We start from the raw sequence: 17,229 nt of genomic DNA, 5'->3' as shown, positions 1-17,229 counted from the left end.
TCATCATGCAGCATCAACTCCGATGGATTGGACATATCATTCGCATGTCAGACTCACGTCTCCTAAAACAGGTTCTGTACTCCCAGTTGAAGGAAGGGCAGAGGACTCCTGGTGGTCAAAAGAAACGTTACAAAGATAACATCAAAGTAATCCTTAAAAAGTTCCATATCGTTATTAATAACTGGGAGGAAATCGCACTGGACAGAGACAATTGGAGAAAATGCATCCACAACGGTGCCGCACTACATGAAAAGAATCTCCAGCGTGCCGCTGAGGATAAACACCAGCACCGTAAGGAGAGACAACAACTTAAGAAGACCCATGCTCCAGTCACTACCAATAGTCTTACATGTTCACACTGTAGTAGAGTCTGTGGATCTCGGATTGGCCTCCACAGCCACCTGAAGACCCACAAGTAGATGACTGATGAAGGACATACCATACTCGAATTCGAGTGGTCGCCGATGATGATGATGGTCACCGGCTCCCCAGTTTAAACGGGCAGCCTCTCAAGTCAGGGATCGGTCTGAGGACAGAGGTTCCCAGCTAGCAGCCACGGGCTGCGAGGGACCAAAGGAACAGGACAGAGCAGCCACACCGAAGGGAATAGTGTGCTGCAGCCTGAACAGGGATTAGGCTGGCTGCCCGGAGATGGGCGGCGGATGTACATAGTTTCTGTGTGTTTTTAGTTACTGTTAAGTTTGGGTGTTAGTTTAAGTTTATACAAGGTGATTGGTAGTTTAAGTGTTATTGTTTAAGAATGTTTGTATTGAGTCGAGGTCGCAAGACTCGACTATGCTTTACCCAAGCCAAAGAATCTTCTCGGGACCTGGCTATATGCTCTTGTGTCTCTTTACAGAAGGGATTTTGAGATGAAGGGGGGCATACTCCTACTCGCCCTGATAGGAATGAGCACTGGGAAGTGAGGTGACATGGAGGACTCCCACACCTATAGGTGCTCAAGAGAGAGAGCACCGGTCAAGACTGCTGGGGGCGGCGAACGAGACGTGGAGGAGCTCGCCATCTATTCCCATGAGGGATGATGGCCAGGGTGGCTGGGATCTAACTCCAACCAGTACTCCAGCCAGACCGGGTTCACCTACGGGGAGGCCACCCTTCCCTGCCCCAGCATACAGGTGGTGGCCACACGGGTTGGGGTCACTGAGGGGAAACGCGTGTGCCTGACTTACAGAGGACAGGAATGCTTCTGATCAGGCTGCACAGAACGAGGTGTGCATGCTGTATGGGGCATGGTTGCTGGGCGAGGGCCGCAGTAACCTGGAGGATTTAAAACAGGGTTTAGTCCCCTCCTGGATCAGCAACAAGCACCTCGCAGCACTCCATCCATTTGAGAATGCATTGAGCCCGTGTCAACTCCGGCTAGCTTCTGAGGCCTAGCCTGTCCCAGTAGATTGTGGGCGCTCTAACCACGCTATCATGGGAATAGTAGTGAGGATGCCGGTCATGGGTGGGACAACCCGACCCGTGACGGTATACAGGGTAGAGAACATTGGAGTCATTCAAGGGGGTGCACACATCCGTTTCACAGCGGTCCCACCTTATGTCATAAAGTGGGAGCACACTATGACAGGTACTGACCTCTCGGGGTGCCGGAGCTGGGGAGCACACATAATACTGTGTCTCCAGCACTTGAACGCCTATTCAAAACCACAGTGCAGGTTTAAAGCTGCTGGCACAAAACCTATAAGTTGTACCATTGAGGTAATGGCACAAGACCATGTTCCCCCGCAGGTAGCATATATAGGAGGTGGGACATATTGTGTCACCACAGGTGCGCCCCACTACCAGCATGGACAGCATAGCTGGTGTCCAGTAAGTGACAGCAGCTTCTGCTTTAAACCCGAGGCAGAAGTTGAAGTGGCCCAGGAATGAATTGTCCCCATTCCTGAACCCTCCACTGTTCACCTCACTGTTAAAGAGAATTTCACCGACCTGCAAAAATATGTGGTGCATTTCGGCTATGAAATCCCCCCTCTACCAGAACATCTGACCATGATACTAAAAGCAGTAATCATCTCAAAGAAACATTTCTGCATGTTAGAACAGAAGACAGTAGAGATAGGGCCAAGATATTGGACATTGTAGTTCCACGCTGGTGGGACATTTTTGAAAATATAGAGGTCCCTTCATGGGTTAGACTGGCTTCCCACATCCTCGTGGTTTGCCAACTGGGAATAGTATTGTACCTAGTGTGCACTCAGTGCAAGGGAAAAGGCCAAATACTAGAATTCCAAAACCAAAGGACTTGGAAAGAGCATTATGTTAATGTGGAGGGAGATACACCTGTTTGAATCTTTTTATTTTGTATTTCTGAATAAAGATTGCTGTTTTTTTGTGTTTTTGTTATTTTTTTATAAAGACTTTGATTTGTTATTTTTAATAAAGATGTATGAGTACCAAGTGGTGCAGGGGTGTTGGACACCCTCCATGCTTGTATGTATGTAAATAATTGTATTTTTGCCTATGTATACTTATGTACACAGCATTTTAAAAGAATGGAAGAGTGTTTTGTTTGGGTATTATTAGTTTAGGTAATGCATGGGAAGGCTGGCTCCCGAGGACCTGCAAGAAACTATAGTGTTATAAAGTAGCACGGGGGGTGGGTAAGGTTCAAAAATTTCTGCACAACCCCAGAACAGAAGAAAAGCATTATTTTTAAATGATTTTGGAACATCACAGAGGAAATCTGTAAAAAGGACAACAGTGTGGTTGGGCCAAACAGAAGGATTTCAAAGAGTTTAATTTAAGGAAGAGATTTTTGGACTGGTTTCAGAGTTATTGGGCAAAAAGGATTTAAATCAAAATCCCAGGAAGATTTGGCTGGTTTAAAAAGACATGTTCAGACTTGTAGGAAAAGGCTGTGACAGGGATGTGGGATTGACCTCTGCAGAGGAACAGTTTGTGTATTCGAAAGTAGCCAGACTGTCTGGGAGGAACAATAAATGAAACTCAGCCCCTATCTGGGAATTTGCATTCAATCAATAAATCAATGAAATCCTCAGCCTCAACTAAAGCCCAAAGCCCATTAAAACCTATGCATAAAAGAACCTGCACAGAATTTGAAGGCCTTACAGGAAATCTAAGATTAAAAGACTGTTTGAGACATTCAAAACCACTTCACACCTTCTTCAACTACTCAGGAAGCTATCCCAAAACCAGTTAACTAAATGGGACCAATCAAGTGGCCCTTAACGAGCCAGCCAAAAATCTAACAAGATTAGCAGTTTTTTTTTAGTATAAACTAAAGACCTGTCTCCACAAGAAAGCAGTTCATTCGATGGGTTTGATCAGTTCGATCAGTACAGTTCGGACAGACACAGATAAAGGCACAGCTCATTCGAAAGACATCAGCCTCGGGACAACAGAAGGAGAATGGAAGGAATCACAGCTTCCAAGGGCCGCACAAAACAAACAGCCAGCAATATTACCAACAACTAGGTAATATTGGGCCACCACGACCAACAAGAAACCAACCTGGAAGAAACCAAAGATCTGCAAGTTTTTCCCACTCTACAAACTATTCCTGCATTTGGTGAGCATTTCCTGGTTCTCTGGAATTCAACCTAGTTAGGATAGTGGGATTGGGAGGGTAAGGTGTTTTTTGCCTATTGTCATTCTCCCTCGCATATTCTGAAGTGTTCCCCCTTTTAGAGTGATAAGATTTATTGTGTTGTGTATATATTCTTGTCTCAAATAAAATCCAAGTTCTTTTCACCAGCTCAGTTGTCTGTTGCAATTTCATTACAACCCCCAAATAAGTCCAGGTCTAGAACCAAGGGAGTGGGAGCGATTTGAACCGCTCAAAGGAGTCAGAGGTGAAGCTGACACACACACCACCCCGTACACCCATTCCCTCTTCCCAGAGAGAAGCACGTGGAGTGAGCATGAGAATCTGCAAGGATAGCAGGCTTCCCCATGGTGCAGGGTGCCATTGACTGCATTTAGGGTTAGGGTTAGCGTTGCTTTGCGTGCACCTCATGTCAACTCTGCCACGTACCTGAACCGAAATGGATTCCATTCCCTCAACGAGCAGCTGGTGTGTGACCACAAGAAGAGAATCAAGCAGGTTCATACCCGGTATCCTGACAGTAGTCACAATGCAATCATGCTGCAACAGTTCTCTTTGCCTGATGTATTTCAACCACCACGGCAAACCAAAGGGTGGCTAATGGGCGACAACGGCTATCCACTGATGACATGCATCATGAATCCTGTTCGCAACCCACACCCACATGCACAGCATGCATACAACGAGAGCCATGCTGCCACAAGAAATCTGATAGAGCAGGCCAAAGGCATTCTGAAGCAATGATTCCGCTGGCTGGAACATTCTGTAGGAGCCCTGCGGTACTCGGCTGAGCGGATCTCAAGAATTGTCGTGGTATGCTGCATACTGCACAACCTTCCTACCATGAGGGAAGCGCCCTTGCAGCCACCTATCAGATGAGAAGCTGAGGAGCAGGAGCACAAGGAGATGGAGGCAGAGGAGCAGGCAGCGGAGGAAGAGAATGAGTCGAAAGAGGAGGAGGCGGAAGAGAGGCTGCAACCTAGCCAGCCCCTTTCTGGCCGTGCCCTAGGTAAACAATTAATTCAACAGCGATACCAGTAACCTCAACCCAAATTCCCAATTCCCCAACAGTCCCACACTCCTTATCTTCCCTCTGTCACTGGCCACCTTTCCCACAAAGCAAAAAAAACCCACAAAATACACATTCCAATCCAAATTTATAATTTAAATCATGTTATATTGCATACAAAAATTAACTAATCACCCTTGTGTATTCCCTTAGTGCCTGTCTTCTATGTGCCTTTGCCAGTCCTAGTGCTCCTACGAGGCACTACCCCAGTGGCTGCAGCCAAAGGCTGTTGACTTTCAGTGGAGGAAACTGCAGATGGCCTTGGAGGAGGACGCAAGCAGCTCTGGCCCTAAAAGTTCCGGCTTCAGACTGCACCATGTCGGCATAGGCGGCAGCAGTCTGGGCTGGCTGGCTGACAGGCAACAGCAAGGGCACTGATGGAGTGGCAGTGGTGGGAGCACAAATACTGTCAGCCAGAGAGAGGACAGCAGGCTCGTGCTCCATGGAGTTACTGCCACTGCTCCAGGGCGACACCTCAGCCATCCTGGTAATCTTTTGGAGGACAGATTGCTGGACTGCTACAATGCCCTGGAGGCCCCTTTGAAAACTGGTTTCCAGAGCCATGATGGCAGCAGCCTGAGCTTCCACTGCAGCACTCAACCATTGCTTGTGCTACAAAGGAAGCTGAGACATTGGCCATCAGACACTGCATCGTGGTGGGTTCCACAAGTTTGTTGCTGGAGTTGGCCACCAGTTCCATGTTGGAAAGAATGGGCTCCAAGCTCTGCGTAAAGCCCTGTGCCAAGTTGGTGCCGGATCCCTCCATGCTCCTTGAAATTGCATGCAAGCTTACTCATCTGGGTTCTCTGCAGCATAACTAGTGTGCTGAGTGTCACACCACCTGCAGATCCTGACTCTAAGCTAGCCTCTAAATTACGTGCAGTTTCAGTATTTAAGCTGTGATTGAAATCGAATGATGGTGTATCTTCACCTTCACTGTCTGCCTGCTCTTTCAACTCTGCCTGGGTATTTGAAATGAAAAAGCAACAAGGGTTGAGTTGTGGTAAGGGGAGGGGAGAAAGGAAGAAGTGCATGCTTACACCATCTGCTGCTTGTAAGTCAGAAGAGTTATGGATGAGGAAGAAGTGGGATGCGAGAAGGAGGATTAGGTATGAGGATACCTTCATCTTCAATGGAACCAGCTCCACTGGTGGCCACAGCCTCAGCGATGCACCTTCCCATAATGGCCAGCACTGTCTCCTCCATGGAGTTTAGGACATGCAGATGCGCCTCTTCCCCGCCGGTTAGTTCCTGCTGCCTCCGGTTGTGTGCCACCCTGTCCTGCAAGAGAGGGAAGTTTGTCAGTAAGTGTCGTGCAATTTGTTTGGGTGATGTGGCTGTCATGGTTGAATAGCTGGAAGTGTGTGCAAGCTGGGAGATGTGGGTGTGTGGCTTGCAACATGGCTAAATGTGTGAGGGTGAGGTGAAACATATAATGTAGGCATGCGTCCTGATTGATAGAGATTGTTGGTAGGTGAGTAATGGGGGTGAGGTGCATTGAGCAGTGGCTGAGGCTAGTGGTGCGGTTGGTAGGATATGGCATTTGAAGATGCATTCATTAAAGTTGACCACTATGTGAGGTTATTAAACATCTTCCGGTACTGCATCCATGTCCTTGGGGCTACACTCCTGGCATTAACCTCTACGGCTCTCTGTTCCCACTGCCTTTTCATTGTGTGTCTGGAGGGCCTCATGCCCCCATTTCTCCTTCTTTCCACCTCCTCCACCCCGACCTCAAGTGCAGCATTCGAAAACCTGGGGTCCGCTGTCTCCCATGGTCAGCCATTATTCTCTCTTTTCCAGGTCAGATTCAGTTGCAGGACAACACCCAGCACCTGCTGCAACCACAATGCATCTCCCCTTTAAGAGGTGCAGGTACCTTTCAGTAGTAGAGGCTAGCATTAAGTAGTGCAAGTTACTACTGATACCAGACCGCCTGCTGATGCATGCAGCATATAAACAGCACGGGTAGCGCTGGCTGCCGCAGCAATCTTTATAATGAGCAGGCAGCTTGAAGTTGGTGTGCTGCCTGCATTGCACTCAACGGGCGGGGGTTAATCACACATCGCGATCCCTGCGACTGTTTTTGGGAAGGTTACCAATTTATAGCCCAGTGAGTTTTGGAACCAAGTTCTTGACAATAAGGCTCAGAGGCCTAGAAATTCATTAAGGCGCTGCCAGCTTTGCGGCCAGTTACCGCCTAAAGAGGGCTTCTGCGGCAAAAATGAGTTTGCGCTGATATTCAGCGCAGCGGTATTGGCAGCGGTAGCCGTTAGCGCTGCGCCGGCACCGATGACGTCATCGGTGTGCGCAGTGCCCCGGTTCCGCCCCGAAACCAGCCCGATCCCCATATTTAGTTGCGGCCACCTCTTCCGCAGCGGCCGCAAACAGCGACCAGAAATCGGGGCCGTACACTAGCCTTAGTGGGGCGCTTTAAGGTGGAGGTGCGGCCGGCCGCTTTTTTGCCGGCCGCCTGCCCGCACCTCCTTCCCCGGCCTCCTCCCCACTCCCCCCCCGCGGCATTGCCGGCTGCTTTCCGCGAACCCGGCACTTCTCCGAGGTGCCGGGCTCATTTGCCGGCACTCTCCAGCGGCGATCTCCCCGTTGCAGGCAGCTCCTCCTTAAGAGAAGGAGGAGGCCTGCAGTACCGCAGCCTGCTGCTCCGCAGCGGCTGGCGCAGCGGCACCAAGAGCGCTGAAATTCACTTTCAGCGCCCCAAGCGGAGGCGGGCACACCCTGGAATAGCGCCCGGTTCCGGATTGGGGCGCAGAAGATGAATATCTGACGGTCGCAAATGGCTCCACGCCCAGCGCTAACTTTTGGGCGCTAGCCAGCTGGGCGCCCCAAACTGAATTTCTAGGCCAGAGTTTTTAACGTCCTAACACCACTTTTGGAGTAGGTGAGAGTGGGAAATGTGGAGGTGAGCAGTTCTGCCAGCTTTCAGTTTCCACCATCACTTCTGGGGTTTTCCACAGGAATGGATGGTGGATGCTGAATGTAACATGGGAATAGGTCATTCACTTTGTCTCCCGTCACTAACACCTTCACAACATTGTACGTCAGGAATGCAAATGCATTCCTGGTGCTAAAATTGTTATAAAAACAGAGGGGCATATAAAAACTAAAGGGCCGCCATGCCAAGTGCAATCAATTGGAGAGCTGTAGAGATTTCCCTCTAGACCCCACCCCTGGTGGCCAACCCATAGGGACAGGCAGTACTGAAGCACACCATAATATTAGAATTTGTTTTACCCTGGAAGATCCACCAGATTAGTAAATGGAGGTGCAATAGCCGTAAGTGCTAATTTATAGTAAATTTAGTCAAGTTTCAACAGGCTAGATTGCCTGTTGTAATGTTTTTAAGCTTAACAACCTATAAGGGTGAAGCTTTAGGTTCCAGAAGTTCCTTTTCAGCTTTAATACGTCAGAGGAGAAGTCAGAGCAGAGGTTCAAGCAGGAGCAGGTGATTTTATTTTGGCCAATCAGGTGTCTGAACATGTGGAAACCCATCACCATGTTTAAGAGTCTCTAATTCTAGTGCCTTTAATCTATACCTACCTGTAGCATTTGCCCATTATGGAGTGCACTCTCTCTCACCCTGTTTGGATGCACGCACTAACTCAAGTCTAGAGCGCTTAGGTGCAGGTGGACAGAGCCAAAGTTTAATGACCCAGAGCCCCGAGAGAGCGGAGAGGCGGCGGACCTGCGAGGGAGCACCAGAGGCGGCTTACCAATCCCGGTTCCGGGAGAGGGAAGCAAAAAGTAATTGAAGTGTGATGTCACCAAGAAGCAGGTAAGTGATTGGTTGGTGAGTATTTTCTTTCTAAATTTTTCTAAACCTAAATGTTGTGGTTCCTAAGGTCTCTGTTGTGTAGCAGGCACTACTGTTAAGCAAGGGCCTTTGAGTATATAATTTAATTGAAGTGAAATTGGTGGGATTCATTTAATTTTAATTAATTAATTAAAGGGTAAGTCATGGCAGGACAGCCCAGCCCTGTGGTATGCTCCACCTGCTCTATGTGGGAAATCAGGGATACTTCCTGTGTCGCTGAAAATCATGTGTGCGGGAAGTATATCCAGCTGCAGCTACTGACAGACCACATTGCGGCACTGGCGCTGCGGATGGATTCATTTTGGAGCATACGTGATGCTGAGAATGTCGTGGATAGCACATTTAGCGAGTTGGTCACACCGCAGGAAAATGGTGTACAGGCAGGAAGGGAATGGGTGAACAGCAGGCAGAGTAAGAGGTGCAGGCAGGTAGTGCAGGGGTCCCCTGTGGCCACCCCCCTCTCAAACAGATATACCATAAGAACATAAGAAGTAGGAGCAGGAGTAGGCCATACGGCCCCTCGGGCCTGCACCGCCAGTCAATAGGATCATGGTTGATCCGAATCTAGACTCACGTCCACTTCCCTGCCCTCTCCCCGTAACCCCTAATTCCCTTATCTGCTAGGAAACTGTCTATCTCCATTTTAAATTTATTTATAGATTAATTAATTCAGATGGAGTCCGTGGCCAGGGTCAGGATGGTGTGACTAGAAGTGAGGCAGGTACGGGGATCCAGGAGGTAGTGTTGGAGGAGCCGCAGCCCTTGCTCTTGTCCAACAGGTTTGAGGCTCTTACTCCCTGTGAGGATGGGAACAGGGACTGCGGGGAGGATGAGCAACCTGGCCACAGCACCATGGAGCGGGGGGCCATTCAAGTGGGGGGAGTTAAAAGAAATGTTGTAGTGGTAGGGGATAGTATCATTAAGGGGATAGATAGACTTCTTTGCAGCCGAGAGCGAGAGTCCCGAAGGCTGTGTTGCCTACCCAGTGCCAGGGTTAAGGACGTCTCCTCTGGGCTGGAGGGAAACTTGGAGTGGGAGGGGGAGGATCCAGTTGTCTTGGTCCATGTTGGTACCAACGATATAGATAGGACAAGGAAGGAGGTTCTGCTGAGGGAGTTTGAGCAGCTAGGGGCCAAATTAAAAAGCAGAACCGCAAGGGTAATAATCTCTGGATTACTACCTGAGCCACGTGCAAATTTGTCTAGGGTAAATAAAATTAGAGAGTTAAATGCATGGCTCAAAGACTGGTGTGGGAGAAATGGGTTTTGCTCCCTGGGACACTGGCATCAGTACTGGGACAGGAGAGACCTGTTCCGTTGGGACAGACTTCACTTGGCTAGTGCTGGGACTAGAATTCTGGCGAATCGAATAACTAAGGCTGTAGAGAGGGCTTTAAACTAATTAGTGGGGGGGAGGTTTTAAGAGAGTGAAAAATAAAAATGACAGCGGAGAAGGCAATAGAGCAAGGTAGCAGTGGGGGAATTAAAAACCAGAGCGTGTCAGGAAGGGACAGAATGTATAATGATAAAGGTAAAGTCGTAAAAGTGGTAAAAGCAGGAATAAATTGTCAGAAAACATATTTGAAAGTTCTTTATCTGAATGCATGCAGCATTCGTAACAAAACTGACGAGTTGACGGTGCAAATAACTACACATGGGTCTGATCTGGTGGCCATTACGGAAACATGGCTGTAAGATGATCATGACTAGGAACTAAACATACAAGGGTATTTGTCAATTAGGAAGGACAGGCAGGAAGGAAAGAGAGGTGGGGTTGCTATGTTAATCAAGGATGGAATCACTGCAATAGTCAGAAGTGATATTGGGTCAAAGGATCAGGATAGTGAAACAGTTTGGGTGGAGATAAGGAATAATAAGGGGAAAAAGTCACTCATGGGCGTAGTCTATAGGCCTCCTAACAGTTGCAACTTTGTTGGTCGGAGTATAAATCAGGGTATAGTTGGGGCTTGTAATAAGTGAACAGCTATAATCATGGGGGATTTTAACTTTCATATTGACTGGACTAATCAAATTGGGCATGGCAGCATTGAGGAAGAGTTCATAGAGTGTATTAGGGATGGGTTCCTTGAGCAGTATGTAACTGAACCAACCAGGGGGCAGGCAATCTTAGATCTGGTCCTGTGTAATGAGACAGGATTAATAATAAATATCCTAGTAAAGGATCCCCTTGGAATGAGTGAGCATAATATGGTTGAATTCCAAATTCAGTTTGAGGGTGAGAAGGTTGGATCTCAAACCAGCGTACTAAGCTTAAATAAAGGAGACTATGAAGGTATGAGAGTAGAATTGACTAAAGTGGACTGGGAAAACAGATTAAAGTGTAAGACGGTAAAAGAGCAGTGGTCTACATTCAAGGAGATATTTCACATCTTTCAAGATAAATATATTCCACTGAGGAAAAAGGGGAGTAAAAGAAAAGACAGCCATCCGTGGCTTAGTAAAGTAATAAAGGATAGTATTCAACTGAAAACAAGGACATATAAATTAGCCAAATCTAGTGGGAGGATAGAAGATTGGGAAGCATTTAAAAGCCAGCAAACAATAACTAAAAGATTAATTAAGAAAGGGAAGATAGATTATGAAAGTAAACTAGCAAAAAATATAAAAACAGATAGCAAGAGTTTCTACAGCTATATTAAAAGAAAAAGGGTGGCTAAAGTGAACGTTGGTCCTTTAGAGGATGGGACTGGGAAACTAGTGGTGGGGAACATGGAGATGGCAAAGACGCTGAACAAATATTTTCTTTCAGTCTTTACAGTAGAGGACACTAAAAATATCCCAACACTGGACAAACAGGGGGCAATAGGGGCGGGAGGAGCTAAATATGATTAAAATCACTAAGGAGATGGTCATCGGTAAAATAATGGGACTTAAGGCGAATAAATCCCCTGGACCTGATGGCCTACATCCTAGGGTCTTGAGAGAAGTGGTGGTAGGGATTGTGGATGCATTGGTGATCATTTTCCAGAACTCCCTTGTCTCAGGAAAGGTCCCGGCAGATTGGAAAGCTGCTAATGTAACACCCTTATTTAAGAAGGGAAGTAGACAAAAAGCTGGAAACTATAGACCAGTTAGCCTAACATCTGTGGTTGGCAAAATGTTGGAGTCCATTATTATGGAAACAGTATCAGATCATTTGGATAAACATAATTTAATAGGACAGAGTCAGCATGGTTTTACGAAGGGGAAGTCATGTTTGACAAATTTGCTCGAATTCTTTGAGGATAAAGGGGAACCAGTGGATGTAGTGTATTTGGACTTCCAAAAGGCATTTGACAAGGTTCCACACAAAAGATTACTGATCAAGATAAAAAATCACGGGATTGGGGGTAATATACTGGCATGGGTGGAAGATTGGCTATCTAACAGAAAACAAAGAGTTGGGATAAATGGTTCATTCTCGGGCTGGCAATCAGTAACTAGTGGTGTCCCACAGGGATCAGTGCTGGGACCCCAACTCTTTACAATCTATATTAACGATTTGGAGGAAGGGACTGAGTGCAACATATCCAAGTTTGCCGATGATACAAAGATGGGAGGGAAAGCAGTGAGTGAGGAGGACATAAAAAACCTGCAAAAGGACATAGACAGGCTAACTGAGTGGGCAGAGATTTGGCAGATGCAATATAATGTTGGAAAGTGTGAGGTTATGCACTTTGGCAGAAAAAATCAAAGAGCAAGTTATTATCTAAATGGAGAGAAACTGCAAAGTGCTACAGTTCAAAGGGATCTGGGGGTCCTGGTACATGAAACACAAAAAGTTAGTATGCAGGTGCAGCAGGTGATCAGGAAGGCCAATGGAATCTTGGCTTTTATTGCAAGGGGGATGGAGTATAAAAACAGGGAAGTCTTGCTGCAGTTATACAGGGTATTGGTGAGGCCACACCTGGAATACTGCGTGCAGTTTTGGTTTCCATATTTAAGAAAAGATATACTTGCTCTCAAGGCGGTTCAGAGAAGGTTCACTCGGTTGATTCCAGAGATGAGGGGGTTGACGTATGAGGAAAGGTTGAATAGGTTGGGACTCTACTCATTGGAGTTCAGAAGAATGAGAGGCGATCTTATCGAAACATATAAGATTGTGAGGGGGCTTGATTGGGTGGATGCGGTGAGGATGTTTCCACTGATGGGTGAGATTAGAACTAGGGGGCATAATCTTAGAATAAGGGGCTGCCCTTTCAAAACTGAGATGAGGAGAAACTTCTTCACTCAGAGGGTAGTAAATCTATGGAATTTGCTACCCCAGAGAGCTGTGGAAGCTGCAACATTAAATAAATTTAAAATGGAGATAGACATTGTCCTAGCAGATAAGGGAATTAGGGGTTACGGGGAGAGGGCAGGGAAGTGGACATGAGTCTAGATTCAGATCAGCCATGATCCTATTGAATGGCGGAGCAGGCCCGCGGGGCCGTATGGCCTACTCCTGCTCCTATTTCTTATGTTCTTATGTTCTTAATGTTGCAGCTTTCGCAGCTCTCTGGGGCAGCAAATTCCATAGATTTACTACCCTTTGAATGAAGAAGTTTCTCCTCATCTCAGTTTTGAAAGGGCAGCCCCTTATTCTTAGATTATGCCCCCTAGTTCTAGTCTCACCCATCAGTGGAAACATCCTCCACGCATCCACCCGATCAAGCCCCCTCACAATCTTAAATGTTTCGATAAGATCGCCTCTCATTCTTCTGAACTCCAATGAGTAGAGTCCCAACCTACTCAACCTTTCCTCATACGTCAACCCCCTCATCTCCAGAATCAACCGAGTGAACCTTCTCTGAACCGCCTCGAGAGCAAGTATATCTTTTCTTAAATACAGAAACCAAAACTGCATGCAGTATTCCAGGTGTGGCCTCACCAATACCCTGTATAACTGCAACAATACTTCCCTGTTTTTATACTCCATCCCCCTTGCAATAAAAGCCAAGATTCCATTGGCCTTCCTGATCACCTGCTGCACCTGCATACTAACTTTTTGTGTTTCATGCACCAGGACCCCCAGATCCCTTTGTACTGTAGTACTTTGCAGTTTCTCTCCATTTAGATAATAACTTGCTCTTTGATTTTTTCTGCCAAAGTGCATAACCTCACACTTTCCAACATTATATTGCATCTGCCAAATCTCTGCCCACTCACTTAGCCTGTCTATGTCCTTTTGCAGGTTTTTTATGTCCTCCTCACTCACTGCTTTCCCTCCCATCTTTGTATCGTCGGCAAACTTAGATATGTTGCACACGGTCCCTTCCTCCAAATCGTTAATATAGATTGTAAAGAGTTGGGGTCCCAGCACTGACCCCTGCGGAACACCACTAGTTACTGATTGCCAGCCCGAGAATGAACCATTTATCCCAACTCTTTGTTTTCTGTTAGATAGCCAATCTTCCACCCATGCCAGTATATTACCCCCAATCCCGTGATTTTTTATCTTGATCAGTAATCTTTTGTGTGGAACCTTGTCAAATGCCTTTTGGAAGTCCAAATACACTACATCCACTGGTTCCCCTTTATCCACCCTGTATGTTACATCCTCAAAGAATTCGAGCAAATTTGTCAAAAATGACTTCCCCTTCATAAAACCATGCTGACTCTGTCCTATTAAATTATGTGTATCCAAATGCTCTGTTACTGTTTCCTTAATAATGGACTCCAATATTTTGCTAACCACAGATGTTAGGCTAACTGGCCTATAGTTTCCAGCTTTTTGTCTACTTCCCTTCTTAAATAAGAGTGTTACATTAGCAGTTTTCCAATCTGCCGGGACCTTTCCTGAGTCCAGGGAGTTCTGGAAAATAATCACCAATGCATCCACAATCCCTACCATCACTTCTCTCAAGACACTAGGATGTAGGCCATCAGGTCCGGGGGATTTATCCACCTTAAATCCCATTATTTTACTGAGTACATCTCCTTAGTGATTTTAATCATGTTTAGCTCCTCCCCCCCCCATTGCCCCCTGTTTGTCCAATGTTGGGATATATTTAGTGTCCCCTACTGTAAAGACTGATACAAAATATTTGTTCAGCATCTTTGCCATCTCCATGTTCCTCACCATTAGTTTCCCAGTCCCATCCTCTAAGGGACCAACGTTCACTTTATCCACCCTTTTTCTTTTTATATAGCTGTCGAAACTCTTGCTATCTGTTTTTATATATTTTGCCAGTTTACTTTCATAATCTATCTTTCCTTTCTTAATTAATCTTTTAGTTATTGTTTGCTGGCTTTTAAATGCTTCCCAATCTTCTATCCTCCCACTAGATTTGGCTACTTTATATGCCCTTGTTTTCAGTCAGATACTATCCTTTATTACTTTACTAAGCCACGGATGGCTGTCTTTTCTTTTATTCCCCTTTTTCCTCAGTGGAATATATTTATCTTGAAAGATGTGAAATATCTCCTTGAATGTAGACCACTGCTCTTGTACCGTCTTACACTTTAATCTGTTTTCCCAGTCCACTTTAGTCAATTCTACTCTCATACCTTCATAGTCTCCTTTATTTAAGCTCAGTACGCTGGTTTGAGATCCAACTCTCTCATCCTCAAACTGAATTTGGATTTCAACCATATTATGGTCACTCATTCCAAGGGGATCCTTTACTAGGACATTTTTTATTAATCCTGTCTCATTACACAGGACCAGATATGAGATTGCCTACCCCCTGGTTGGTTCAGTTACATACTGCTCAAGGAACCCGTCCCTAATTTTTTTTTTTTATTCATTGATGGGATGTGGGCGTCGCTGGCTAGGCCTGCATTTAGTGCCCATCCCTAATTGCGCTTGAGGAGATGGTGGTGAGCCGCCTTCTTGAACCGCTGCAGTCCATATGGTGTAGGTACACCCACAATGCTGTTAGGAAGGGAGTTCCAGGAATTTGGCCCAGCGACAGTGAAGGAACGGCGATACAGGTCCAAGTCAGGATGGTGTGTGGCTTGGAGGGGAACTTGTAGGTGGTGATCTTCCCATGCGTCTGCTGACCTTGTCCTTCTAAGTGGTAGAGGTCGCGGGTTTGGAAGGTGCTGTTGAAGGAGCTTTAGCGAGTTGCTGCAGTGCATCTTGTAGATGGTACACACTGCAGCCACAGTGCGCCGGTGGTGGAGGGAGTGAATGTTGAAGGTGGTGGATGGAGTGCCAATCAAGCGGGCTGCTTTATCCTGAATGGTGTCGAGCTTCTTGAATGTTGTTGAAGCTGCACTCATCCAGGCGAGTGGAGAGTATTCCATCACACTCCTGACTTGTGCCTTGTAGATGGTGGAAAGGCTTTGGGGAGTCAGGAGGTGAGACACTCGCCGCAGAATTCCCAGCCTCTGGCCTGCTCTTGTAGCCACAGTATTTATATGGCTGGTCCAGTTCAGTTTCTGATCAATGGTAACCCCCAGGATGTTGATAGTAGGGGATTCAGCGATGGTAATGCCATTGAATGTCAAGGGGAGATGGTTAGAGTCTCGCTTGTTGGAGATGGTCATTGCCTGGCACTTGTGTGGTGCGAATGTTACTTGCCACTTGTCAGCCCAATTCTGAATGTTGTCCAGTTCTTGCTGCATATGGACACAGACTACGTCCGTATCTGACGAGTCTCGAATGGTGCTGAACAGTGTGCAATCATCAGAGAACATCCCCACTTCTGACTTTATGATGGAGGGAAGGTCATTGATGAAACAGCTGAAGATGGTTGGGCCTAGGACACTGCCCTGAGGAACTCCTGCAGTGATGTCATGTGATTGAGATGAATGACCTCCAACAACCACAGCCAACTTCCTTTGTGTTAGGTATGATTCCAACCAATGGAGAGCTTTCCCCTTGATTCCCATTGACTTCAGTTTTGCTAGGGCTCCTTGATGCCACACTCGATCAAATGCTGCCTTGATGTCAAGGGCAGTCACTCTCACCTCACCTCTTGAGTTCAGCTCTTCTGTCCATGTTTGGACCAAGGCTGTAATGAGGTCAGGAGCTGAGTGGCCCTGGCGGAACCCAAACTTGGCATCAGTTAGCAGGTTATTGCTGAGTAAGTGCCGCTTGATAGCACTGTCGACGACACCTTCCATCACTTTGCTGATGATTGAGAGTAGACTGATGGGACGGTAATTGGCCGGGTCGGATTTGTCCTGCTTTTTGTAGACAGGACATACTTGGGCAATTTTCCACATTGCCGGGTAGATGCCAGTGTTGTAGCTGTACTGGAACAACTTGGCTAGGGGCGCAGCTAGTTCTGGAGCACAAGTCTTCAGTACTATTGCCGGAATGTTGTCAGGGCCCATAGCCTTTGCAGTCTCCAGTGTCTTCAGCCGTTTCTTGACATCACGTGGAGTGAATTGAATGGGCTGAAGACTGGCATCTGTGATGCTGGGGACCTCAGGAGGAGGCCGAGATGGATCCTCCTCTCGGCACTTCTGTCTGAAGATAGTTGCAAATGCTTGAGCCTTGTCTTTTGCACTCACGTGCTGGGCTCCACCATCATTGAGGATGGGGATATTTTTGGAGCCTCCTCCTGCTGCTAACTGTTTGATTGTCCACCACCACTCACGACTGGATGTGGCAGGACTTTGATTTAATCCAATGGTAGTGAGATCGCTTAGCTCTGTCTATCGCATGTTGCTTTAGTTGTTTGGCATGCAAGTAGTCCTGTGTTGTAGCCTCACCAGGTTGACACCTCATTTTTCGGTATGCCTGGTGCTGTTCCCGGCATGCTCTCCTGCACTCTTCGTTAAACCAGGGTTTATCTCCCGGCTTGAT

Source organism: Somniosus microcephalus, chromosome 2, assembly GCF_052327205.1.
Source record: "Somniosus microcephalus isolate GS21.2 chromosome 2, FLI_Smic_1.0, whole genome shotgun sequence".
In the NCBI taxonomy this organism is placed as follows: domain Eukaryota; kingdom Metazoa; phylum Chordata; class Chondrichthyes; order Squaliformes; family Somniosidae; genus Somniosus; species Somniosus microcephalus.
The sequence above is the reverse complement of the archived record's forward strand: the minus strand, read 5'-3'. Positions refer to the sequence as shown.